Source organism: Podarcis liolepis (assembly GCF_965112155.1).
Source record: "Podarcis liolepis genome assembly, chromosome: 8".
Classification (NCBI taxonomy): Eukaryota; Metazoa; Chordata; class Lepidosauria; order Squamata; family Lacertidae; genus Podarcis; species Podarcis liolepis.
In genome coordinates this window covers 12,101,082-12,126,452 of record NC_139560.1, presented here as the reverse complement: position 1 = coordinate 12,126,452, position 25,371 = coordinate 12,101,082, and the positions used below count along the sequence as shown (strand labels likewise).

The 25,371-nt window shown below is 45.6% G+C and overlaps 1 protein-coding gene across 3 annotated transcripts in view; it reads right to left on the bottom strand.

The window, feature by feature from the left end:
• CYRIB (CYFIP related Rac1 interactor B) overlaps positions 1–25,371 on the bottom strand; it is a 67,590-nt gene that overhangs the window by 39,131 nt on the left and 3,088 nt on the right. Inside the window, exon 1 of one of the 3 annotated variants that reach the window (XM_083516980.1) lies at positions 10,756–11,027. The exons of 1 other annotated variant lie outside the window; for it this stretch is intronic. The gene's annotated coding sequence lies outside the window, so the exon portion shown is untranslated. Of the gene's footprint in view, positions 1–10,163; positions 10,370–10,755; positions 11,028–25,371 lie in introns of those variants that run through there. One more of the 3 variants, XM_083516982.1, reaches the window with a different exon arrangement.

The following is a 25,371-nucleotide window of genomic DNA, read 5'->3' as shown; positions in this document are numbered from 1 at the left end:
ACAAGGCCATGCTGCACAGATTTAGCCTTAATGCTGGTTTCCAACCACCAATTGCCTACACCTGCTGAAAACCCACAGCAGGGAGGGCAAATCTTTCAGAACAAAGTCCTTGCTGTTACTTCAGTGTGCTTTCCAACACAGCAAGGCTATGAAGTTATAAAATGTGCCTGGAATAGTTGTGGGAGGGAAACCTTTGCCAAAGAGTGTGGGAGTCTTGCCAGCATTTGCTGTAGAGTTTAAACTTCAATTTTAAGAGGGGGGAATAATACTGTACACCACCAGCAGCTTTCAAATGATTTAATAAAAGGATATTTACATAACAAGAGTAATGTCACTCTGATCTAGGAGGTCCCTACATACGGAAGATCCCACAAAAGCAGTAGCATCTCTGGAACTTAATTCAAGCACTGATAGGCTGCTGACAGAGAGAGAAAAAGGACAAAGGAAGCCGCTTTAGATCAGGTTGTATCATTCGTCCATCTAGCTTAGTAATGTCTATATTGGCTGTGTTCATTAAGTTATGGTTTGTTTTTAACCATGGTTTCTTCAACAAACCACAAGTCAGTTCACAGACAAGCAAACAAACAGGGGCTTCGCACTGTAGTTTGTTGGCAGAAAGCAAACCATGGGTAGTGTGCAGGCTTGATTCAAATAAATCATAGTTAGACTAAACAAAACAAGACTTAGTATTATGTGAAAACCATGCCACTGACTGGCAATATCTCTCCAGGGTTTCAGGTTGGCATCTTTCCCAGTCTTGCATGGATATGCCAGGGACTGGACCTTGAACAAAGAAGGGTTGTCATTTAGCTTGGATGTCATTTTTTTTAAAGCATCAGACAAACTCATGGACAAATTACTATCAGTAATTATTTGCCATGATAGATATATGGAGCTTCCATATACTTGGGCAGTATTCTGCTGAATACCAGGTAGTAGAGAACAGACAATAGGGGAAAGCTCCCTCTACTTTATGTTCTGCTTCTGAGCTCTCAGAGGTTTGTGATTGGCCCTGACTAGATTAGGTATGACCAAGCAAAGCAATCTGCAAATTCCTAAATTACGGTACTTGTTCTCCAGAAATACCATAAGTACACTGAACCAGGTTTCTGGACCAGGCTCATGATGATGGCGATACATCTCATGTACTGAAGGTTGTTTCGCCACCCCCCAATAAATCATTGGACTCACTTGATGAACACAACCAGGTGAGATGGATGCAGGCAGAACCAAGGGAAGTAGCATTGCTTTTGCCAGAATTTTACTAGCATTTTTAAGATTAAAAAATCAAGAGGGCAGTGGTTTGTTTGAAAGACTCAGTGCCGTTTTAAAGAATGAGACAAGGCATACTAAACTTTGCCTCTGGGTGACTCCAGCTGGCTGCAAGATGCAGCTGACAAGGCATGGTCTCTGCTGCAACAGCAGTTTGGTAGCCAACCTTTTTACTGTAACTGTTATCCACATTAAGAGAGAGAGATACAGAGAAATGTGAAGGGTTTGTTGCCTTCTAGCTCACAGTAGCTTTCCATGAGACTGAAGTCTACCCTTTCTTTAAAATTATCTGTTCTTGCTAGCAGCAAGCAAACTGCTCTTCTCAAACAGAAGCAACACGCTGAGCATCTCCTCACTCAGCACACTCATGTGCCCTTATGTCTGACCTGAATGACGAACTGCTATGCCATAACCAGCTCAGCACTGAGGCTTCAGACTAAAGATCACAGACATTACCAACAGGAATGGAAAATTCCAATTCCTAGGCATCAGAATAAAAGTGCATAGTCACCTGTTACCCACAACTTTTGTAGCTACGATTTGTATAGTACTTTAGAAAGTACGACATGTTTCCCACACAAAGCAACTTTAGTAACCCTTAGAAACCCACTCCAACCCTTAAGCTGGGTGAGCATTATTATCCCAAACTGTTGCCTGGCAGCAGCAGGATGATTGTCTAAGGCAACCTAATCCATCCCATGAAACTCACCAGATTTGTATCTGCAACTTTCTACCTTTTTCTGGCCACGTTACTCATTGCCAGAGCAACTGAAGTTCAATTTACAACCTAGGTTTTTTGTTGTTTTGTTAGGCTAGGCAGTGGTGTCCAAACTTTTTTCAAAGAGGGCCAGATTTTATGAAGTGGAGGGCCGTAAGGGCTGACCAAAGGGCCAGCCAAAGTTGTTGACCTTTTTAAAGGATTGAAATTGTTAAGCTTTTTTATGATTTTACCCCAAAGTTGTTGAGCTTGTTTTAGGATTGAAGTTCTTGAACTTGAGCTTCTTTTAGGGTTGAAGTTGTTGAGGGTTTTTTTGGATTTTACCCCAGGAAATAAACTGCCATGGGGGCCAGATAAAACCGACCAGCAGGCCGGATTAGGCCCCCAAAACAGACTTTGGACATGCCTGGGCCAGGGAGTCAAATTAAGTGTTCATGGCCAAGCCAAGCGGCCATCAGAAACGGATTCAGAGAATGCAGCAATGTGCTAGGTTTGTTTATGTTTAATATGAGCCACTCCGCATAAATTCAAATATTTCAACACTAACCACGTTGATGAAGCACAGACATGCAATGAGGGTAGGTTGCTTCAGATGGCTGGCACTCTGGAAAGAGCCGCTCTCACACTGATAGTAACCAGGCTGGGATGAGGAGCTGGGATGCAGCTTCTGCCACATACACAAGGAGAACAAAAGGGAAGTTGGACTGTACTTTCACAGCGCAGGCCACAGCATATTTAAACAGACTTTGACTACAAGAGAACATCCTGTGGTATTTCATGGTTGATAAGGAGAAATAAAATCTTCAGTGCTCATTTAATAATTGCTGGAAATGTTTTGATCCCATGGGGCCAATTTTACACGCCTAAGGTGGAAGAGCCTTTGTTGAAGTAAGTTCTTTAAATGTTTTGAAGGCTATTTATAAAATGGCATGAGTAAAGACTGTTGTTAGATCGTGAAGTTATTCCATTCAGCTGCTAGGACAACATAATTAATGAAGAAAAAAATGAACTTGACCGAAAGTCCACTTGTAAAAAAAAGAAAAAAGGGGGGAAAGGATATTAGAAATCATAAAAACAACTAGAATGGATACAAAAATGCAGTGTTGCCATACTAGTGAAAATGATCACCTTAATTTACACTTGAGGACAACTTGGCAAACAGTGACAATGCATCTGATTAAAGGGGCTTGAGCCCCCAAAACTATTTATTACAAGAGATTTCCAAATCTTTAAGGCACCACAAAACTCTGATGTTTCTGCTAGTAATCATTTTCTAAAGATTTTGGCCTTAAGGAAGTGAAAATTCTGGATACTGCTTAGTCATTCATTTTTGGCTTCATAAGCATCACACTATGCAAAAATAAAAATCTGTTAAGATGTAAAGGTAAAACTTAACTTGTCCACGCTACTTTATATAAAAGTTAAAGGTAAAGGTAAAGGTGTTGGAGGGGATTCTTGAGAGTCCCATGGACTGCAAGAAGATCAAACCTCTCCATTCTGAAGGAAATCAGCCCTGAGTGCTCACTGGAAGGACAGATCCTGAAGCTGAGGCTCCAATACTTTGGTCACTTCATGAGAAGAGAAGACTCCCTGGAAAAGACCCTGATGTTGGGAAAGATTGAGGGCACAAGGAGAAGGGGACGACAGGGGACGAGATGGCTGGACGGTGTTCTTGAAGATACCAGCATGAGTTTGACCAAACTGCAGGAGGCAGTCAAAGACAGGAGTGCCTGGCATGCTCTGGTCCATGGGTCACAAAGAGTCGGACACGACTAAACAACAACAACAAAAGGTAAAGGACCCCTGGATGGTTAAATCCAGTCAAAAGTGACTATGGGGTGTGGCGCTCCTCTCGTTTTTCAGGCCAAGGGAGCCAGAGTTTGTCCCGAGACTGCTTTCCAGGTCAAGTGGCCAGCATGACTAAACTGATTCTGGAGCGACAGGACTGTCATGAGTGCCAGAGAGCACGGAAACACCATTTTCCTTCCCGCCGCAGCAGTACAGTGGTGCCCCGCAAGACGAATGCCTCGCAAGACGGAAAACTCGCTAGACGAAAGAGTTTTCCGTTTTGGAGGTGCTTCGCAAAACGAATCTCCTATGGGCTTGCTTCGCAAGACGAAAATGTTTGCGAGTTCCTGCGGGGTTTTTTTTCCTCCCCCCCCTTTTCTAAGCCGCTAAGCTGCTTATCAGCTGATCCGATAAGCTGATAAGCCACTAAAAGCCGCTAATCCGTCAATGGGCTTGCTTCGCAAGACGAAAAAACCGCTAGACAAAGAGAATCACAGAACGGATTCTTTTCGTCTTGCAAGGCACCACTGTACCTATTTATCTACTCATGCTGGTATGCTTTCAAACTGCCAGACTGGCAGGAGCTGGGACAAAGCAATGGGAGCTTACCCTGTACCGCAGATTCACCTCCAACCTTCTGATTGGCAAGCCCAAGAGGCTCAGTGGTTTAGACCACAGCACCACCCACAGCCCTGCTGCTTTATATGAGGAAAGGGGGTGTGTGAAATCTAGAAAAACAGACAGGCACAAAGATGATGGTATCAGCAACTTTTTTTAAAAAAAAGACACAGAAGTACATTACATCAGGAGATGATTGAGCAGGTGGTGGGGGAGGATATCAGAAACTTTCTGCTGATATCCTGAAGTGTGTTTGTGAGGAGCAAGTATTTCCTCATTTGTGAAGTGGGACACTAATATGTTTTATCGCTGTATCTGGAGCAAGCAAGGGAGGCAGAACTGTGACTTAAATGAAGGAAGTAAAAGTAATTTCACTTTCAAATCCCCTTTGTGCAGCCAGTAAAAACAAAATAAGTGAATGCCAACAACGTTATGTGGATATGTTTTCACTGTTGACAGTGGTAATTATTCAGGACTGGTCTATCCACACAGGAGAATCAGATTAATAAAATCCCTTAATCATAAATGGGTTTTGCCTTTAATTTATTGTGGATTCTGAATAACCCGCTGTTTACCTAAGAGATTACAATTTGGAGACTGACGGGCTTTGGTGCAAGATAACCGCATGGCCCTACAAACCAAATCATCAACAGCTCAAATCAGGGCAGTTAATAAATGAAAGTTCAAGATGGACTTCTGTCCTGAAGCTTATCATGTTTACATTGGGAATATGTCTCACTTGTTTTGGTAGATCTCACTTCCAAATACTTGGGCTACAGAAGGGCCATGGGGCTATGCAAAGGACAACCAAATTGTTTCTTCTGGAACCAGCAACAACATGCCTTCGCAAAAAGCTTTATTGCACATAGAAGCAACCCAGTCAGATGGGCAGGGTACAAATAAATAATGATGATGATGATGATGATGATGATGATGATTATTATTATTATTATTATTATTACACAGGGCAAGTCACATTTCTAGCAAACCATGTCAGTAAGGTAGACAATCTTCATTGGGCTGTCGCTTGTGACTGGGAATTTGGACTACCTACTAGACAGAAGAATCCAAACACCTAGCATGCACACTGACAAGCACGGTCACTTGGAGGTCCCCCCCCCAGCTGCTGTTATGTCTTTTTTATATATTATTTATTTATTTGATTTTACAAATTAAAATTTACATTCATAACCAGAAATAAAGAGAAATACACAAAGATTCCCCCAAATCTTTGGACTTCCCTCCACCTCTCCATGGGTTCCGTTACTAATCCTTTTCCTCTGCATATTTTAAGTCACTCCATTTTTTTAAATACTCGACTATATCCATCGTTCTTGTTACATTAGAAGTGTTTTTAAAATCCTGCCAAAGAGTTCAACTGCTTACAATGGTCTCCTAGATAAACTATAAATTTCCCTCATTCTTTATTGAAATTTTGGTCCTCCCAGTTTCTGATTTTCCCAGTCATTTTCGCCATCTCTGCATAGTTTGTCAGCTTAGCCTGCCATTCTTCTCTGGCAGGGATTTTGTCTTCCTTCCATCTCTGGGCTAAGAGATGCAGGAGATTCTTACATGCCATACACAACCAGGTGAATTTACATTTACAGAATAGGTAAAATTATACTCAGTGCAATCAGGTCCTTTTACTCCTTGCAGGTATAGACAACACAGTGCTGTAACACTGACAAAAAAAATTAAAGACCCTGATGCAGAAATGTTAGCAGCTTGCAGCAGAAATAGCACACTGTGCTTGAGGAATTAAGTTAACTAACACTTCAAGCTAAGGAGAGCAGTTCCTGAGCAGCAGTGGAGTCAGGTTCCTTTGCATCTTTAATGGAGTATGCAATTACATGCCATCTTGTCTTGCAATAGAGTTAAACTGCTGAGAACATCCATACATTTTTAGGGCTGAACAGATCATCCACATCCCCCGTGGATTTGCAAGCAGTATCCATTTAAAGACCTAGGGCTACTGCAAAAAAGCTCCTGGAGACTGAATTGGCCTTAAGTGTGAGGTATAAAAGCCATCTGAATTACCTCCAATATGACTGTGGTCTCCTGAGCAGTAAGCAACATAAATATGTGATAAAATAAAATGAACAGCTTACTCAAGTTCTGCTGCTTACTAGTTATCATCATTTACATTTTCACCGTCCCTCTTACATTCTTCACAATTTTTGCTCCTCTCTAATCATATCCCCATTTCAGCAATGGAAGGGAAATGAGGGCAAAATTGAATTATTTGCTAGCAAATCAATTCTGAGTTAATGATTCAGCAGGGATCTGTTCCCAGGTCTCACAGGTAGAAGCCCAATGCTGGGGAAAAACAAAGTGTCCAGAAGATAAAAATATATAATAATATACTAACATTTTAATGTGGCATTCATTATGATGAAGCATAGGGGGATTGATTAGCTGTGGTTGGGCAGTCAGAGGGGCTTCTGGTTTGCTACTGGATCAGCTGCTGTGATCCTGCTTAGGTGCTCAGATAATAAACCTTAATAACATAGGCAGTCAGGACACAACAAAGACAGACTAAGCCTAGGAATGGAAAAGGCAGGAATTAGAAAGAGGACAAGACCAAAGGGAGGGTGGGACAGTCAGAGAGGGGAACAGAAAGGTACCAGGAGTTTGCATATAGAATTAAAATATTAAAGCCAGGTTTTTAGAAACCCTCTATTAAATGTCTTTGAACAGAAGTGGACAACTCATGATTTCGGTGCTAGAAAAGATTGTTTTTGTGTAGAGAAGACATGTAAATAGCCATTTGTGATTCACTGACTTCATGACACTAACCCAACTTTGTGACGCGAAGCTGAGTTTTCACCAGAAAACACAGCAACTTAACATATCAAAGTAAGCTGAAACAACTGCAGAAGAGTTCATTTTAACAAGTAATGGGTCCCTCTTTTAATACCCATGCTAGTTCTTCATTGGTCTTCTTGTAAAACTTCAAACTCCTAGATCTCCAAATCTTCACTTCTGCCTAATTCACTTTCTCCACCTTGCCAACCAATTAGCCCTCATACTGTGTCCTACCCTCTCACACCTGCCTTTGTGCTATGTTCTCCTCCTGCATCTGGAAACACACTGGCTTTTCTACCTTCAAATAAATATTCTTACTATGTCTGCAAAGTCTCCCTCCTACCAGTTCACCACCCCTTGCCTCACTTTATCCTCTCCTGCTCTCTGGACAGAGATCAGATACAGAACACAAAATTAACAGCTACCTCTGGTACACATCAAAAAGCAATAGGTGAACTAAATACTTTCCCCAAAGCACCATGGACTGTCTGATCAGGTGGTCTGTAGAGCTGCTGCACTAGTCAGGACATAGGAAAACCACTCCTAGGAAGGCTTACTGTTACAAAGTTGTGTTTTTGTGCTAAGAGCAACTTTTTAATAGTCTCTGTATGCCACCTATTCACAACTCCTAAGAAAATTAAAAATTGGTAAGAAAGAATACACCACAATTAAAACCAATCAGATAATACGTTGAAACCATATGCAGGGTTTTGCAATTGAAGAAGGCCCTCTGCCCAAGTCTCACCAGCTTCATGAAGTTAAGAAGGAATCAGGTTTGAAAAATGTCATTTGTCTGACTGACTGCGCTAAATAAACATTACCTTTGTATATCAGAATAGATATTGGGGGTAGGGGATTCTACTTCTTTCAGGCCATCTATTTTGAAACATGGAACCCACCCTTCCTTGCAAAGCTTGGACTCATAGCAGTCTTAAAATGATGAAAGTTAATCTGCCATGGGACTAAGATATGGGAAACCCTTTCAAGGGCAGGAGGCTGAGTTGTGTGACTTTCAGATCCTCTCTGTCCTGTGGCTCCACATATCTTATTAGCTTCTTTCAAAACAGTACAGAAGTAATGAATTCGTATTAGCTCTTCACTGTTGGCAAAAGGAAATCTGGACTTTTCTGTTATCAAGACAGTTAACCATACATTTATTCTTTTTTGTGAAATATTTCTTCAGAGTGGCCACAAGAGGTTGAACGCGGAAAGAGCAAAAAGTAATTAGAAAACTGAAGTAGTTCATATGGGAAGAAAGCAATGCATTTACTCAATTCTGTTTGTGGGAATTTGGCCCCAAAAGAAGAGAATGAATTCAGAAGCCACAGGTAGGAGACACAGAATCCCAAGTGGATAGGAAAGAGTTAAGTTTCAGGAAAGGCCTCTAGACAAAACAACAGAAAAGCTTAACAGACATAACAAGCAGACCCAGAAAGCATTACAGAAGTCTAGATGTAAGTGACAACTTGAATTTCTATTTTAAAGTTATCATTTAAAATGGTAATACAGTACAAAGTTAGATGCTTGTACTACATGGGGGCTACTAACATGAGTTTGACCAAATGCGGGATGTCCTGGCGTGCTCTGGTCCATGGGGTCACAAAGAGTCGGACACGACTAAGCAACTAAACAACAACTATATGGGGGGGTCAATATTACTGGCATTCAATTTTTAGATACTTCTATGTGCTCAAGCTGTGCACCCAGGTTTTTCTGAGCTCTTTTTACAATATAATTAGTGCATTACTTTTATTATACAAGTAGTGCCTATGTAAGAGCATAGGAATATCCTTTCTGGATCAGACAAGAAGTCTATCAAGTCTACCACTCTCAATAAGTCTACCAGCTGCCTCTCCCAAGGATGTGGAAAGAGCCGCTCCCTGTTTGCACTCATCCTCTGACAGAATTATACAACCCCTAATAGCTGCTGGTAAAGCTATCTAATCTTCTTCTTTAATAGCCTTCTAAGCTAGTAGTCATAAAATCATGTGGCAATTAATAGAGGGCACAAGGTGAGGCATTTCAGAGTCCTAGATTCTTAACAACACTGAACAGCCAACTGCTGGCATTAAACTGGGGTTAAAGTACTGGGGTGAAGACAGATGTATTGGGACCATTGATTTCTAACAACACATTCCAGTATGCAAAGTGCTTTATCTTTTCTGGCTTATTTCTCTTCATGACAGGTGTGGCAGGGTACAAGGAGGAGAGGGGTTGAAAGTCAGATCCACCTACAGTTATCGGAGGAAGGGAAGGGAATCAAATGAAATACAGACAGGCCACACAACTACAAGAGACAGGGAAAGAAGGAGAAACAACTTGAATTTGGGGAGGGAAAAGTACATACTGTCGCCTTAATCTATGCAAAGGAGTGTGTGGGGTTTTAGAGGGAGGTAAGAAATTGTTTTGCATTGGAAAATAGGGAGAATGCAGAGGGCAAATAGGATCAGATCTACCTGGAGGGAGGGAGCATGCAGTCAAAGCATGTCTACTTTGAAGTAGTCTCCAATTTATTCAATGGGACTTATTTGCTAGTAAACTGATAAGGGGTTACATCCTAATAGTAACAGGAGGAGAGGAGGAAAAATGGTATGGAGAAGGAGGAAGTGTATAGGGACCTTAGGAAAATGAGACGGAGGGGGGGTCTATGCAGTTATCCTAAATAGATAACTATTTAGATAAAGATAAAAAAGATACGAAGACTAGGAGGAAGGGTTCTGTCAAAAGTTAGGGAATGGGCAGGCTGTTATTATCATTACAGTATTATTATTATTATTATTATTATAGATTTGTATACCGCCCAATACCTGCAGGTCTCAGGGCAGTTCACAGGAAGAAATCATGATATAGAAACACTAAATACATAATCAAAAGGAAAATGAAAACAACCCAATAACACCCCCCCAAAAAACCCCCACATTTTAAAAGAGCATTGGATGTCACATTCCAGTTATGCACTTGCCTCCTTTATCTTTCAGATCCTCTGACACAAACCCAGTGAACCATCATTTTTAAAAAGCTATCGGGGGAAAAGGCTGGGCTTCCAAGACTCTCTTTCTTTTGCAGAGGTTCTACTAACTTATTCCAGTATCCTCCATTAGAAGGGAAACCTAAGAACAAGTACGCTGGAGAAATGCCCCCCGCCCGCCAAGGGATGTAGCAACGCAGAAAGCGCGTAGGAGAAAATCAGGGATTGGAAGTCGGGGGGGGGGGAAGGAAGAGGAGCGGAGCCACGAGGCGGGGGAAAAAAATCCGAAACAGACCCACGTGGAAAGCGAGAGGGCGGGAGAGAGGCGAGGAGGCGGTTTCCATGGAGACAGAGGAAGAGGCGCGCGATCGGCGCAGGGAGGGAAGGTGGGCGGGGCCAGCCCATGTGCCGAGGGGGCGGGACGCAGCGTTCCCTGAGAAGCGAGCCAATCAGGAGCGAGCGCAGCTCACACACTGAGGGGGGGGTGGCGGTTGGTTGCGCGCGCGGCGGGGGGGGCGGCTGTGAGGGAAGGGTCTTCCCCCCCCACTTTCCTCCCCCCTCCGCAGGTTTAACGGATAATACTCACCGCGCTGCCCCCCTCCCCCGAAGCTGAGGGGAGGGACCGATGTGGGGCGGCGGCGGCAGCGGCAGCGCCCGCAGGGACCAGGCTGAGGAGGCGGCTGAGGAGACGACAACCGCCGCCGGGCGTGCGTCACGCGCGTGCGCGCCCCCCCCCCCGCCCACTCCGCGCAGTGACCCGGATGTACCGGGCTAGGCAGGGCGGGCTCGCTGTGGAGGCGGCGGCAGCAACGGGTCGCCGGCGGCGGCCGACGCTAGTGCGCATGCTCGCTCGGCGCGGCAACCTAAAACATAAAAAAGAAACGCGCCCGCAGGTGATCTTTATGTTTCTCGGTGCCGGCGGGCGGGCGGGATTAGTCCCTCTAATCCGTTTTCTCTTAAAAGCGCTTCAATCTCGGGATGATTTCGGGAGGGAATCGCGTGAGGCTTTCCACACACACAAACACCCAACACCTGATTAAAACGGAGAAGACTTGAACGATATGGTTAAAATTAATAATATTTCGTATTTATTTATGCACTGCCTAAAGAACAGCTAAAATACCCCCCCCAAAGAAAAATCATTTTAAAAAACCCGTTGAAACATTAATAGAATTAAAACTGTGCCTGTGGGTAAATCTTTGTATCTATATCTTGCATTTATAGCTTCAATTTTCCCTCTTTCCAAACAGTTTGGAGAGCACGCACGTGTGTTCCTGTGCCTGTGCAGAGAGCACATGGCAAAAGCTGGCACAGCATCTTCCAGCCACGAGCCTCATTCATGGCATGTTCCATGCTAGCGATGATTGGTTTAGTTTTGGAAAAGGAGGTAACGTGGAAAAACAAAACAACTTCCCCAGCTAAACTTCTTCTGAGCAGCTGTCCATCCACTTAAAGATTTATTGCGCCTTTTGCCACCTGCGAGACACAAGACTAACCCCAACAAATAATAATAATTTATTATTTATACTCCGCCCATCTGGCTGGGCTTCCCCAGCCACTCTGGGCGACTTCCAACAAAGTATTATAATACAGCAATGCATCAAACATTAAAAGCTTCCCTAAACAGGATTGCCTTCAGATGTCTTCTAAAAGTCTGGTAGTTCTTGTTCTCTTTGGCATCTGGTGGGAGGGCGTTCCACAGGGAGGGCGCCACTACCGAGAAGGCCCTCTGCCTGGTTCCCTGTAACTTGGCTTCTCGCAGCAAGGGAACCGCCAGAAGGCCCAAGCACTGGACCTCAGTGTCCGGGTAGAACGATGGGGGTTGAAAGGCTCCTTCAGGTATGCTGGACCGAGGCCGTTTAGGGCTTTAAAGGTCAACACCAACACTTTGAATTGTGCTCGGAAACGTACTGGGAGCCAGTGTAGGTCTTTCAAGGGGCTAGTCCTCACTGACGAGGTGAACTGGGGCTAATGCTTTGGAGTGGTGGAATCCCCAAACATAGAAGCCGGGGGGGGGAAGAGATGGGCAAAAGCTAAATCCCTTCCCTAGGACCAACTCCAGGTTAGAGGGGTCTTTGGTTGTCTGAATCCAGGCACAAGCAGTTGCTCAGAGCACCAGCTGCACAACTGAACAGCTATTTGTGCCAGTAGTAGCCACAGGCTTGCCCAGTTGGCAAAACTTAAAACAGCCTTCTCCTCTCTCAAACAGCTTTTCATTTAATCAAATGGCACCAGGGCTCTATTCCACACATCTGCATGTTGGGTACAGTATTAAGCAGCCTCTGGTTTTAGCCCAAGGATAGGGTGGCTCTCTGGATGTTATTGGACTTTTTGGTGAATAATAAATCTCAAGAATACATAATAAATCAGGGCATCATTGGCTGATTTAGGATTGCCACATCCCTGCTGTTTCTTTGACAGGTGAGCTTGGCGGAAAATCAAACAGGTGATGTCTTCAACGCCAGGCTGAGCATTGCTTCACCTGTTTAATTTCCACCTGCCCTGCTACTGATAACAGCACAGGAGCTCTGTCACGGAGGAGTCAAACTGTGGCAACCCTCCGCTGGCATCTCAAGCACCTCCTGCAGTTTGTTTAGTCGTTTAGTCGTGTCCGACTCTTTGTGACCCCATGGACCAGAGCACTCCAGGCACTCCTGTCTTCCACTGCCTCCCGCAGTTTGGTCAATCTCATGCTGGTATCTTCGAGAACACTGTCCAACCATCTCATCCTCTGTTGTCCCCTTCTCCTTGTGCCCTCAATCTTTCCCAACATCAGCGTCTTTTCCAGGGAGTCTTCTCTTCTCATGAGGTGGCCAAAGTATTGGAGTCTCAGCTTCATGATCTGTCCTTCCAGTGAGCACTCAGGGCTGATTTCCTTCAGAATGGATAGGTTTGATCTTCTTGCAGTCCATGGGACTCTCAAGAGTCTCCTCTAGCACCATAATTCAAAAGCATCAATTCTTCGGCGATCAGCCTTCTTTATGGTCCAGCTCTCACTTCCACTACTGGGAAAACCATAGCTTTAACTATATGGACCTTTGTTGGCAAGGTGATGTCTCTGCTTTTTAAGATGCTGTCTAGGTTTGTATCTCCTTCAGTTAATAACTTGCAAATCCCAAATGGCTGGTACAGTATCGCACCAATGGCAGGCGATAATAGTTTCACTGACCCAGCAACCTCATTATCTTCAGACGGGGAGATTTCTCTGGGTGCAGCACCAAGAAAGCTTGTAGTTCTACAATTTTCGATCAGAAAGATTCCCCCAGCTCAAACTGCATATTTGATATTTCCGACCTGAATTCACCAACGGTACTTGGAAACGGGGTCAGAGAGAGAGGAGGCCCAGGCACCAATTGCAATATATCACTGTAACCCACCCTCCAACTGAAAAGCAGTTAAAAGGCACAGGCAGGGACCTAGCGAGCCTCCAAATGTTAGATTCCAATTCCCATCAGCCCCAAACAGCATGTCAAACGACCAGGAATGATGAGAACTGTAGTCCAATAATATCTGGAGGGCCACAGGCTTCGTACCACTGGCTTAAGGAACAGCAACCAGGAGCACCGCAAAAATAAACACGGCATAAGGAGATATTATGTGTGAGTATATGGGAGGCTGATCCATATTTTCTACAGAGCCGCCGGAACCACGTAACACTGGTCCTGAGAGATCTGCACTGGCTCCCAGTACATTTCCGAGCACAATTCAAAGTGTTGGTGCTGACCTTTAAAGCCCTAAACGGCCTCGATGCTCTACCTGAAGGAGCGTCTCCACCCCCATCGTTCAGCCCAGACACTGAGGTCCAGTGCCGAGGGCCTTCTGGCAGTTCCCTCATTGCGAGAAGTGAGGTTACAGGGAACCAGGCAGAGGGCCTTCTCGGTAGTGGCACCCGCCCTGTGGAACGTCCTCCCTTCAGATGTGAAGGAAATAAGCAGCTACCTTATCTTCAAAAGACATCTGAAGGCAGCCCTGTTTAGGGAAGTTTTTAATATTCAATGCTGTATTGTTTTTAACACTCGATTGGGAGCCGCCCAGAGTGGCTGGGGAAACTCAGCCAGATGGGCGGGGTATAAATAATAAATTATTATTATTACAGAGCAATTGCAAATCTGGCATATTGTTGTGCCTGGACAGTGGTTAATGGGGACCCTCCCATCATCCCCAATGCCTAAGTAAAAGGGAACAGAGGAAACTTGTTGACTGTTATAAACATTAGGTAAAGGTAAAGGTACCCCTGCCCGTACGGGCCAGTCTTGCCAGACTCTAGGGTTGTGCGCTCATCTCACTCTATAGGCCGGGGGCCAGCGTTGCCCGCAGACACTTCCGGGTCACGTGGCCAGCGTGACAAGCTGCATCTGGCGAGCCAGCGCAGCACACAGAATGCCGTTTACCTTCCCGCTGGTAAGCGGTCCCTATTTATCTACTTGCACCCGGGGGTGCTTTCAAACTGCTAGGTTGGCAGGCGCTGGGACTGAACGACGGGAGCGCACCCTGCCGCGGGGATTCGAACCGGCCGACCATGCGATCGGCAAGTCCTAGGCGCTGAGGTTTAACCCACAGCGCCACCCGCATCCCAATTGTTATAAACATTACTGTTTGTTATAAAAGGGAGAGACAGAGAGGAAAATTGAGCTTTATGATTGCAAGAACTTAAAAGTGAGGAAACACACCTGTTCTAGAAAGAAAGGAAGGAAACCTACTATGCAGAAGCAGCTGACAGGCTCAGCATTATTTCGTTTCATTTTATTTTTGGATACCTCCAAGGTTTGATTAGTCAGTCTCTTTGATCTCTGTAAGTTCGCTCTTGTCTCCGACATATATGGCATTAGGAAAGTAGTCCCATTGGGGCTTGGGCTGCCTTCTGGAGCTTTTCTGCACTTAATGAGAGAGCTGGTGCAGCAGAGATGCTAACTGCAGGGGCATGGAATCCCTCCCCCCCCCCCTTCAAATTTCACCCCAGCCATGAACTTGCAAGATGCCCTCAAGGCCAAGCCTTGGTCCCCTCAGCCCTTACTCTCCGTGTACAGCCAGTTTGCAGAAGCTACAACTAGGTCACGATGATGAAACCCATCCAACGGCGTCCGGAAACCAGACTGTGCAGCTTACCAGTGGCGTGGCACAATCCGAAGAGCTGAGCTTGACATTTCTAAACCAGGTGTGGGTGACCTGTGGCCCTCCAGGTGTCATTGGGCTCCAACTCTCATCAGCCTCCGCCCCGGTCAGCATGCGCAATGGTCTGGGACAACGAGGGTTGTAGTATATATCTCAAAAGTGGGCAACCAAAACGATCAAGGCTGGATCAAGTCCCTTAAAAGGAAAATTTGGGTGACTTTCTTGTTTGTTTGTTTGTTTGCTTGCTTGCTTGCTTGTTTGTTGGGTTTGTTTTTTTAAAAAATGGTAAGATGGACATTTTTCTATCTCGGATAATAGTACAACCTGAGGTTATCCAATGAAGAAGAATACATGGTACCTCTGGATGCGAATGAGATCCGTTCTGGAGCCCTGTTCACATCCTGAAGCGAACGCAACCCGCAACCAACTTCTGGGTTGCCACGGAGCGCAACCCGAAAATATTCATCCCGAAGCATATTTAACCCGAGGTATGACTGTAGTATAGGGACGCGGGTGGCACTGTGGGTTAAACCACAGAACCTAGGACTTGCCGATTAGAAGGTTGGCGGTTCGAATCCCCGCGACAGGGTGAGTTCCCGTTGCTCGGTCCCTGCCCCTGCCAACCTAGCAGTTCGAAAACACGTCAGAGTGCAAGTAGATGAATAGGTACTGCTCCAGCGGTAAGGTAAACAGCGTTTCTGTGCGCTGCTCTGGTCGCCAGAAGTGGCTTAGTCATGCTGGCCACATGACCCGGAAGCTGTACGCTGGCTCCCTCGGCCAATAAAGAGGGATGAGCGCCACAACCTCAGAGTCAGCCACAACTGGACCTAATGGTCAGGGGTCCCTTTACCTTTTGTGACTGTAGTAGGAGATACAAGCCAGAGAAAAGGAAGCACTTCCAAATAAAACTATGGGATTTAATCCCACAAGATGCAGCGGCGCCACCTTGGACGGCTTTAAAAGAAGACTGGGCAGATTCAAGGAGGACCAGGCTATGAATGGCTACGAAACCCGGTGGATATGTTCCAATTTTGTTGGCATCCATCTGTCTCGAGCGACAATGGAGTGTGCCTCCTGGGGTGAAGTCAGCAAGCCTCTGGGGCGCAAGCCTGGGCAGTGTGCCTGGAGGTCCTGGGCTGCCCAGACAACAAGACCCCCCTCTCGGCCTCATTGATGTGGTCCAAAGGGAAGCAGAGCAAGACGTTTGGCACCAGCTTGGCTGCAGGAGTTGCAGGAAGGAGGCATACAAGGCGCCATCCAACCGTCTCCACTCCAAATTTGTGTAGAGTTAGCCTTTTCTTCTCCCACAAGGCAGTTTGCTTCTGGAAACCACAGGAGGAAAGAGTTACAGTGGTGCCTCGCAAGACGAAAAGAATCCGTTCTGTGATTCTCTTCGTCTAGCGGTTTTTTCGTCTTGCGAAGCAAGCCCATTGAAGGATTAGAGGATTAGCGCTATTAGCGGCTTTTAGCGGCTTATCTGCTGATCGGATCAGCTGATAAGCGGCTTAGCGGCTTAGAAAAAGGGGGGGTGGAAAAAAACCAGCAGGAACTCGCAAGACATTGTCGTCTTGCGAAGCAAGCCCATAGGAAATTCGTTTTGCGAAGCACCTCCAAAACGGAAAACCCTTTCGTCTAGCGAGTTTTCCGTCTTGCGAGGCATTCGTCTTGCGGGGCACCACTGTACATTGAAGGGCCCTTTGGAGTAAATCTGACTTCAGCACTGGACCCCTTTGCTGTTCTCAGTTCTTTGGCACCACAGTTATCAAGAAAAACCCGAGAGATGCCCAGCTAGATGTGAGCTCATTTTGACCTTGGCAGAGTTGTTTTGTCTGCACTACTTTCCTGTTTCCTCCTCCTTCGGTGTAAGCTGTGCTTTGGGGAAGGGCTGTGTTGCATGCTAAAGCAAAGGTCCACAGTTCCATCCCTGGCATTGCTCGGTAGGGCTTAGAAACACCCTTGCCCCAAACCCCGGAAAGTCACTACCGGTCCGTGTGGACATTACTGAGCTAGATGGGCTAAAGACCTGACTCCGCAGGCGACAGCTTCCTGTGCATTCAGGAAAAAGGGTTCTTCTCGGTAAATAACAGTTTGAAGGAAAAAGCAAGTTCGTAGAATTAATCACACAGGTGCCCCCTCCGTCCTTCACAAAGCCCCTCCATCTGTCCTCACAACATCCCTGCGAGGAAGGATAAGCGAAGAGATGTTGGCCCAAGGTCCCTCAGTGAAATTCACGGCTCAGCAGCGTTTAATTCGAACGCAGCTCCCAGCTGTACTACATTACAAAGCATAATGGCCATATCATTTATTTTATTCACAGGCCTTTTGCCCAGACTTAAGGCAACATTACCTTAGTAAATATATGAGTGGTTTTGCTGCACAATCCTTCAGGACTAGGCTGGGGGGAATGTGTCACCCGCAGGGTCTCGCCATCCAGACTGTGACCTCCCCTCTTCACCTCCCACACGAAGCAATCGGGGTTTTATTTTCGCTTTTCCTGCCCCCCCAGTGGCTTCTGTTTCTGCCAGTGTCTCTGTATTGCTGCCATTTGGATGCTCTAGACATTCATCTCTGCATGAATAACCCTCTTTTAGCTTCACTTGGCTCAAGAGCAACATGCTAATCTGTTGCCTTGCTGGAAAGCAAAACGGATTGCCATCTCCGATTGACTGGAGGAACCCAGAAGACTTCCAGGGCACCCAACGCTTGACAGGTTCAGACCTTAAAAGAATGGCAGGTCTACCAAAAGCCCAAGCCTAGAACAATCCGCAGCCCACAAGTTCCTGCCCTTTACTCCTAGCCAGAGAAGCAACATTACTCATGCAAATGCTAATGGCTGTATTCCTTTTTAAGAAAATAGCAGCCGTAGCACACGCACTGCAAATCCAGATAAGAAGCTCTACGTAGAAGGGTAGGTGACTGGTGACTGGGAGTGGCCGCCAAAACCATATAACCCCGGTCTTGAAAGACCTACACTGGCTCTCAGTATGTTTCCGAGCACAATTCAAAGTGTTGGTGCTGAACTTTAAAGCCCTAAATGGCCTTGGTCCTGTATACCTGAAGGAGCGTCTCCACCTCCATCGTTCTGCCCAGACACTGAGGTCCAGCGCCGAGGGCCTTCTGGCTGTTTTCTCGCTGCGAGAAGCCAAGCTACAGGGAACCAGGCAGAGGGCCTTCTTGGTGGTGGCACCCGCCCTGTGGAACGCCCTCCCACCAAATGTCAAAGAAAAATAACTACCAAACTTTTAGAAGACATCTGAAGGCAGCCCTGTTTAGGGAAGCTTTTAATGTTTAACAGGTTATTGTATTTTAGTGTTTTCTTGGAAGCCACCCAGAGTGGCTGGGGAAACCCAGCCAGATGGGCGGGGTATAAATAATAATTTATTATTATTATTATTATTATTATTATTATTATTATTATTATTACTTCAGATGTGCAAGACAGTGGTGAAGTTTCATGCTCCGGCACTGGGGGGGCGGAGAGCAGGCGGGGGTGGGGCTGGTGTGCGTCCTGGGGGGCGGGGCACTCAGCATGGGGGAGGTGGCCGCTGCTATGGCACTCTGCTGGGATCGCACTGCTAGGGCAGTGCACTCCCCCCACACTCCTCTTCCTCTGCCAGTGCTGCCAGAGTCTTGATCCAGGTGCCCCCCCCCCTCTGCAGCTATTTGCATGGGGTGGGAAAATGCAATGCTGCTGCTATATTTACCTGGTTTACATTCGCACAAGTACCTAACTGCATGAACATTGCACCTGTTGCGTCAGAAACTCGGAACTCGGGCTTGCCTATTCCCCAATGGCTCCTGCTCTTTAGCACAGGGGTTGCCAACACCTGCTATCCGCCGGCACCAGCACAGCTTCCATTGCCTCCTAGGCAGTGTTTGAAATTAGCCAGGCCTAGGACAAAGGACCTTTGCCAAGAAAGGTCCGTATAGTTAAAGGCATGGTTTTCCCAGTAGTGATGTATGGAAGTGAGAGTTGGACCATAAAGAAGGCTGATCGCCAAAGAATTGATGCTTTTGAATTATGGTGCTGGAGGAGACACTTGAGAGTCCCATGGACTGCAAGAAGATCAAACCTCTCCATTCTGAAGGAAATCAGCCCTGAGTGCTCACTGGAAGGACAGATCCTGAAGCTGAGGCTCCAATACTTTGGCCACCTCATGAGAAGAGAAGACTCCCTGGAAAAGACCCTGATGTTGGGAAAGATGGAGGGCACAAGGAGAAGGGGACGACAGAGGACGAGATGGTTGGACAGTGTTCTCGAAGCTACCAGCATGAGTTTGACCAACCTGTGGGAGGCAGTGAAAGACAGGAGTGCCTGGCGTGCTCTGGTCCATGGGGTCACGAAGAGTCGGACACGACTAAACGACTAAACAACAACAAGGACTTGCCAGTTAGAAGGTCGGTGGTTCGAATCCCTGCAACGGGTGAGCTCCCATTGCTCGGTCCCTGCTCCTGCCAACCTAGCAGTTCGAAAGCACATCAAAGTGCAAGTAGATAAATAGGTACCACTCTGAATGTCGGAATGGGTCAATATATATGTGTCCCTAGACTTTTCTCCTTTAAATTCTCAAAGCTCATAACCTAGCTCACTTGGCCGTGAAACTCACCGGCTGACCTTACAGTCCAGTGTTAGAAACTCAGATATAATCCAAACTGATTTTCTCTGGAGTCAAAGATATGACTGGGACAAACCTTGTTATGTTGAGTTCATATTTTGCACAGTTTGTATACGGTGTCTGTTTGATAATGTGTTGTTTGCTATGTCTAATAAAGGATCTTGATTGATATAATATAATCGCCAAATGGCACTTTAAACCTAGTTTATTGTCGCCACAATTGTCGCCATTTTTTCCTCGCTGAAGCTTGCTGCTGTTGTCATTATTATTAATTTCATTTCTGTGCCGATTTATATTTTAAAGAACAACCCTCAAAGCGGTTGGCAACACATTAAAACATCAGATAAAAGCATCCAGAATAAAACAAAGTCAAGCTTCAAGGAAAGTATTGCAGATCATTCTCTAAGGGACATTTTGCTTTCTCCAGTTGCCATCTGGCATCCAGAGATCTCATGTTGTTGTTGTTGTTGTTGTTGTTGTTGTTGTTGTTGTTGTTGTTGTTGTTTATACCCCGCCCATCTGGCTGGGTTTCCCCAGCCACTCTGGGTGGCTCCCAACAGAATATGAAAAACACAATAAAACATCAAACATTTAAAAACTTCCCTAGACATGCCTCCAGGTGTCTTCTAAAAGTCAGATAGTTGTTTGTTTCCTTTACATCTGATGGACCTGCGCCAGTTGCAAAATGTGCCTGGCACATGGGTAATTTTTAACACTGCCCTACACCACAGGGCTGTTGTAAGGATAAAGTGGAAAGGCCCAAGAGGAAGGAATAACTGATGTCCAAACTGTCAATATTCCACTTCTGGTTTTATGACACAACCATCAGAAAACTACACCCAAGAGAGGGGAAATGAAGCTGAATTCTTGCTATGCTACACACCACACCACAATGGGAACTTACTGCAATGGTGTTGACCACCTTGAAAATGGTTGGTGCAAAAGCCATGAGAGGCTTCTCAAGAGTTTCAGTCTGATGGGGAGACTATTTTGATGCAGCAACATGGGAACCTAAAGACAGGTTACCAAAAAGGCCGAGCATCAAAGTTGTGGAAGATGAATACCTGGGGATCCTTAGATCTTTACTGTTTTCACACATGGCTCCCACATCGCGATTTGCCGCTTCTGCGTGTGACATCATTCTGAGCATCTGCGCAAGCGGCGAAACCCAGAAGTAACCCGTTCCGTTACTTCCGTGTGGCCGCGGAGCGCAACCTGAAAACGCTCAACCTGAAGTGACTTTAACCCGAGGTATGACTGTATTCCCGTTGTGGCGACTGCAATGCAGGTTATATTGCTAGATGACCCTTGGGTCCCTTCCAACTCTAGGATTCCATGAGGGTTAGGGTGTTCCTTTGGCGATTAGCTTACATATCTGAGTTTCTAACCCTGCTCTAAAGCCCAAGTCCATGTCCACTTACAAGCCAGCCTGACCCATGTTTAACAAAGAACCGAAGCTGTTGGATCTCGGCAACAGATGTAGGAATCTGGAAATGCAAACAGGGAAGACTGGAAAGTCTTGGAGCCCAGCATCTGCTGTGACATAAGGCGATAATCTGCTTTTGTCCAAATGAAATCTAACCAGCTCAACCTACGATAAGTAGCCTAGCATGTGGTGGATGCTAACACATGGATAATTACAACCAGAAACACATTAAAAAGAGAGAGGAGGATCAGTGTTTGGGCTGCAACCCTAGAGCCACTGTGAAACAACTCCACACAGCTTAACACAGTTTAGTAGCTGATATAACCTGGGGTGTTGTGTATCATGAATAGTGTAGCACATAACCAGCTATTATGGAAGACCCGGCAGATTTAGATTAAAATCCCCAGGGCAGCCACATAATTATTTTCGGGCTTCCACCTATAAAAAGAGGAAGAACTGTTAGCTAGCGCTCCTGGTTTCTATGGGGCTTTTAAATTTGAAAAGCACTTTCTAAAGTTTGCATAAAAACCCAACATTGCAAGACTAGGATTTCCCCTCACTTCCTGAAGTTTCCCAAATCTGCTCAGGAGTGGAGGCATGCAAGGGGATGGGAAAAGGGGAAAGTCCTGTTGTGCAAATGGATGGACACATTTGGATGTGTCCCCCCCCCCCACGTTATTTGATGTTCCCTTCAAACTGGACCACACTGTTATTCTCATATCACACTGGACGTGAAGGGAGGATGAGGACTAGTGACTTGGCTATAAACTGTCACATCAAAATTAAAATGCAGCACAGATCTCAGTTCATCCCATTAGGCTCATCCTGCTTCAACTCAGACCCAAAGCCTCATCTCACCCCGGGAAATCTAACTCTTCATTTGGCCCTATTGACTATCAACGAAAAGGCAAAAGTGGTTGCCTGCAAATTTCATCCACTTCTGCAAAGAAATGAGAAAAGTTTCCCAGTAGTGATGTATGGAAGTGAGAGCGGGACCATAAAGAAGGCTGATTGCTGAAGAATTGATGCTTTTGAATTCTGGTGCTGGGGGAGACTCTTGAGAGTCTCATGGACTGCAAGAAGATCAGACCTATCCATTCTGAAGGAAATCAGCCCTGAGTGCTCACTGGAAGGACAGATCCTGAAGCTGAGGCTCCAATACTTTGGCCAGCTCATGAGAAGAGAAGATTCCCTGGAAAAGACCCTGATGTTGGGAAAGATGGAGGGCACAAGGAGAAGGGGACGACAGAGGAAGAGATGGTTGGACAGTGTTCTCGAAGCTACCAGCATGAGTTTGACCAAACTGCGGGAGGCAGTGGAAGACAGGAGTGCCTGGCGTGCTCTGGTCCATGGGGTCACAAAGAGTCAGACACAACTAAACAACAACAAGGAAGAAGAAGCAAGTTTTACAGGCACCAAGCACAGAAGCCCCTGAACCTACTTGTCTGACATTTGGCAGGCTTCCCAGAAGGGGTGGCTAATTTCACCCCATTTTTGCCCATTTCTGACAACCGGGGGTGGGATCCCCAATGCTAAAGAAGCCTCAGTTTTTCCAAGAGTTAGGCATCAGATCCCAGCTGAAGTGGGTCACACCCAAAGTGTTTCAAGGCAAAGCAGTTCACTTTCCATGGTCCCTAGGCAAGATCTCAACCAGATCTCCTTTCCAGTGCCCATCCCAAGGCTCCATCACTTCCTTCAGTCATGCTGGAGCCATGCTACTGTGGGCACATTCTGTGCTGTAATAGTTTTCTGCAGTCTGAATCATATCCATTTAGGGGGATGGGTGGTGGCTGGCCAGTTCTGTCTCCCCAGTGGCTTAACTCCCATGTGCTCAGCACTTCTTAGTCCTGAACCCATTTCGGGTGTGTTTGTATTCTAAATCAGAACTCAAGTTAGATGCCATCCCTAGTGGATCTCACAACAACTTTGAAGTTCCGTTTGCCTTGCAACGTGGAAATGCTGATTTGCGTTCCCCAGTTGTTGTTTTCCAGGGACACTCATCATGTCTTTACGGCAGGAAGGAAGTGCAAAGGGCCTGTGGAATTTCTGGCCAAGGCTGTTCAACTATTGCAAACATGTCAGCCTCACAAACACAAAAGCATCCATGACTGATGGCCATCCAACTTCTGCTTAAAAACCTCTAATTTTTGAGAAGTAAAGGTAAAGGGACATAACCATAACGAAAACCGTGTGATTCAAAACCATCAGAAAACTACACCCAAGCTACTACACCACAAACTACAACCATTTGTGATGGTTGCTTTCCTCCTTTAGACACACACACATTGAAAGCCCTACAACATCCAGTACAGTGGTACCTTGGTTTTCAAACTTAATCTTTTCCGGAAGTCCATTCCAATACCAAAGCGTTCCAAAACCAAGGCGCGCTTTCCCATGGAAAGTAATGCAAAACGGATTAATCCGTTCCAGACTTTTAAAAACAACACCTAAAATGGCAATTTAACATGAATTTTACTATCTAACGAGACCACTAAAATGAAAGCAATAATCAATGTACTGTACTGTAAAATAAATAAGACAGTATTGTAGATGATTAAAATTATTATTTTTTCTTATTTGCACTTATGATAGTTATTGTTTGGGTGGGGCGGCCTCTGATCCATTGCCACAGTCACACAATCAATCATTCAATTAATCAATCAATCAATCAATCAGTAGCTGAACTGGGTTCCACACAGTCCCAAAAACAAATGAACCGAAAAAGCCTCAAAAACAAAAATGCAAAATAAATAGCAAAAACAAAAGCGCCAAACTTAATCCGTTCCGGAAGTCTGTTTGACTTCCGAAATGTTCGAAAACCAAAGCGCAGCTTCCGATTGGTGCAGGTGCCCCGGAAACAATAGCCGACAGCCACAGCGGACATTCAGCTTCCAAAAAACATTTGGAAACCGGAACACTTACTTCCGGGTTTTCGGTGTTTGAGAACCAAGGCATTTGAATACCAAGGTACCACTGTACGCATAAACTGCTTTGTGCTTTGGAAAGTTTGTTCACTGTACATACGAACAGCACTTAAGAGATTGTTCAGGTGAAATCGAGGAGCAGGTCTCAGTCTCTTTTTGGGTACCATTTTCATAGAATCATAGAATCATAGAGTTGGAAGAGACCACAAGGGCCATCGAGTCCAACCCCCTGCCAAGCAGGAAACACCATCAGAGCACTCCTGACATATGGTTGTCAAGCCTCTCCTTAAAGACCTCCAAAAAAGGAGACTCCACCACACTCCTTGGCAGCAAATTCCACTGTCGAACAGCTCTTACTGTCAGGAAGTTCTTCCTAATGTTTAGGTGGAATCTTCTTTCTTGTAGTTTGGATCCATTGCTCCGTGTCCGCTTCTCTGGAGCAGCAGAAAACAACCTTTCTCCCTCCTCTATATGACATCCTTTTATATATTTGAACATGGCTATCATATCACCCCTTAACCTCTTCTTCTCCAGGCTAAACATGCCCAGCTCCCTTAGCTGTTCCTCATAAGGCATCGTTTCCAGGCCTTTGACCATTTTGGTTGCCCTCCTCTGGACACGTTCCAGTTTGTCAGTGTCCTTCTTGAACTGTGGTGCCCATTTTCCAAGCTTCCAACAGTTTTCACGGCAGATTTCAAAAGCGCTCGGAACTTTTGGCTCCTTGGGAGTTCCTGAGCAATGCCAGCTACTAGGAGAGCATGAGATTCTTAATCTCAGGGTTGAGAGTTCGAGCCCCGTGTTGGGAAAGATTGCAGGGGGTTAGGCTTGATAACCCTGGTGGTCCCTTCGAACTCTGCAATTCAGTGATTGTAGGGATAACTGTGTGGGGTCTAAAGTCCCATTAAAAGAATGGATCTAATCTTTGTATGGCGCTTTCCCGACAAAAGTGAGCTCCACACTGAGCAGCTGACTATACAGTGGTACCTTGGTTCTCAAACCTGTTCCAAAACCAAAGCGTTTCCCATAGAAAGTAATGCAAAATGGATTAATCCGTTCCAGACTTTTAAAAGCAACCCCTAAAACAGCAATCTAACATGAATTTTACAATCTAACGAGGCCATGGA